General features: G+C 44.4%; 1 long non-coding RNA gene across 1 annotated transcript; it reads right to left on the bottom strand.

Annotated features, from left to right (window-relative positions):
- LOC108638531 lies at nt 639–2,845 on the bottom strand. Its single transcript, XR_001919932.1, has 2 exons — nt 2,529–2,845; nt 639–1,211 (listed from the first exon to the last, which is right to left on the bottom strand). It is a non-coding gene; the product is annotated as an uncharacterized LOC108638531 (long non-coding RNA).

Genomic DNA, 2,845 nt, shown 5'->3' with positions numbered 1-2,845 from the left:
TTCCTTTTGTTACCAGAAAAATTGTAAACTTTAGCAAATATTAGCAAAAATAGTGGGAATGTGGGGAATGTTGAAAATATTCACAGGATTTGTTCTCGGTTGACCAGAGGTAGGAGACGGGAATAAAAGAAGGGAGAGAGGTCGGGAGGAAAAAGACAAGACAGATTTGCTGAGCCTAAAGTAAGTATTTATGGAAGAAATAAGAGGGACAATCGGCCTCTCTGGGAGAGGACCTTATTAATACAGGTCTGATTTTGGGAAAGGGTTGTCTTTGGGAATGTTCACCAAATTACATTTTGCAAACTATTGAGCAACATTAAAAAAATATATATATATATATAATTTGATTTGTTTATTTATGGCTGTGATAGCTCTTCATTGCTGTGCATCACTCTAGCTGTGGCCAGTGGGGGCTGCTCTCTAGTTGTGGTGCTCAGGCTTCTCTTATTGCAGAGCATGGACTCTAGGGCACAGAGACTTCAGTAACTGTGGCTTCCGGGCTCTAGAGCACAGGCTTCGTTGCTCCATAGCATGCGGGATCTTTCCGAATCAGGGATCGAATCCACGTCTTCTGTGTTGCAGGAGGATTCTTTACCACTGAACCCCCAGGGAAGCCCTTCAAGCAGCAGTTTTGATTCATGGCATTTGCAGTGATATTTGTCCCATAAAGTGATCATTCCCTGTCTTGTATTTTAGGCCCCAGAAAATGTAACTGGAAATGTCAACCAGTGCCGAGGGTATTTGCTGTCATGGTTTATGTTTTATTAGTTATTTTTCAGCAGAAGTCAGGGCTTGTGTTGGGTTTGGCTCCTTCGAAACTTCATTTATTTGTTTTGCGAAGTTGATAAGTACAAGGCACAGAAAGATGTGCAGGCATTTAAGTGGTTGGTCTTCATTCCGAACTAAGTGAAAACAAAGCAGACTTTCTATTAACTTACAGTCCTCTTGACTTGGAGCACTAGGTATTCTTAGAAAATTCTCTCTTGCTTTGTTTGAAAATGTTTTAAAGATGTTCTACAATTTTGTGTGTGCGTGTTAAAGTTCTAGATCTAAATAGAAGCCCTCATCCAGAGGACTAATGAGACCCAGTCCCTGACCTAGAGATTAATGGCATTCAGTATTTAAACACCTCCATTAAAAAGACAGTCACCAGGGATGCATTAATATGCAGAGAGATCTGTCCCTAGACATCAATGTACATTGTAGAGTAGCTGTAACCAAACAAAAATAAGTCATGTTAAAAAAGTTAGTGAAATATAAAAATGTATTTAATTCAATATATCCCCAATATGATCATTGCAAAATGTGGTCAACATAAAAAGTGTATTAGTTTTTTAATGCGTTCACACCTATTAGCTCAGTTGTGTCTGACTGTTGCGTCCACAGACACAAGGCTCCTCTGTCCATGGGATTCTCTAGGCAAGAATACTGAAGTGGGTTGCCATTCCCTTCTCTAGGGGATTTTCTCAGGAATCAAACCCACTTCTCCTGCATCTCCTGCATTGGCAAGCAGATTCTTTACCACTGAGCCACCTGGGAAAAATCCTCCCAAACACTTTTTCTTTTCTTTCTTTCTTTCTTTTCTGGGGTGGGAGGAGTGGGGTGACAGTACTTCAAAGCACATAGGATCTTAGCTCCCCAAACAGAGATCAGATCCACATCCCTTCATTGGAAGGTGAAGTTTTAATCACTGGACCTTCAAGGAAGTCCCCACTTTTCTTCCTAAGGTCCAGTGTTAGACATGGCAAATGATAACTTGCTGTTTTACATGTAAATTCACAGCATATCCCAACTCAGACCACCCAGATTTAAGATGCTCCATAAGCTACCTATGGCTGCCATGGTGAACACGACATTTACACCTCAAGGGTGGTTCTTGCACAGCTAGATCGTGCCAGAAAAATCTTATTACAACTTTTTTTTTTTTTAATTCAAAATAGAGATAGTTCTGTTCTCTATCCTCCTTACAGGGAGGACCTCAAAAGCATCTGCCCATTTTGGAGAAAATTTTTTGAATCTGCCAGAGAAGACAGATGTGAGATGAGGGACAGAGCCATGCAGGGGAGTCAGCCCGGCCACCTGGCCATGAGACTGGCCAAGCTTGTGGCTTCACCATGTCACTGCGTCTTATGTCTCGATGCCCCCTAACTTCCCAGTTGTTGTTCAGTCACTCAGTCGTGTCAAACTGTCTGCGACCCCATAAACTGCAGCACGCCAGGCTTCTCTGTCCACCACTATCTCTCAGAGTTTGTTCAAACTCATGTCCATTGAGTCAGTGATGCCATCCAACCATCACCTCCCAGAGCTCCTACCAAAGTCCTAACCCCTCCACTGTCTGTTTCCTCATCTGTGAAACCACAGTGAGGGAGCCCACGGTCTCTGCATGGCCCCCACCCCAAATGCATGCAGGTTTGAGCGGGCATCACTGTGCCCATCGCAGCAGAGAAGGGAGTCCTGGCATTCTTCCCTGTCCTGCTGTCCCCTCTTCAAGAGCACTTTTCTCATTTCTCCTGTGTGGGGGTACTCACAGCTTCAGCCGTGCGGGAGGTCTGTCAGCCCGAGTTCCCACATCCCCAGGGCAGTGCAGGGCAGCCAGAGGTCAAGGTTTTCACATGGGGGCCTCTCTTGCAGTTAATAACAGCAGAGAATTCTCCTGATACAAGGGTCAAACCAGGTCCACGTGTGGGCCCCATGCAGCCCTGGATGAGAGCGCAAGACGTCTGCTCTAAATAGACACATGAGACCAGCGGTTTCTTTTGGCTAAATTCGTCCACAAATCACCATTTCACTGTGGCCTTTGCTGTTAATTTTGGCCCAAGAAGCAGGGCCACTGAGTAAACAGAGA

This window comes from Capra hircus, chromosome 21, assembly GCF_001704415.2.
Source record: "Capra hircus breed San Clemente chromosome 21, ASM170441v1, whole genome shotgun sequence".
Lineage (NCBI taxonomy): Eukaryota > Metazoa > Chordata > Mammalia > Artiodactyla > Bovidae > Capra > Capra hircus.
The sequence above is the reverse complement of the archived record's forward strand: the minus strand, read 5'-3'. Positions and strand labels throughout refer to the sequence as shown.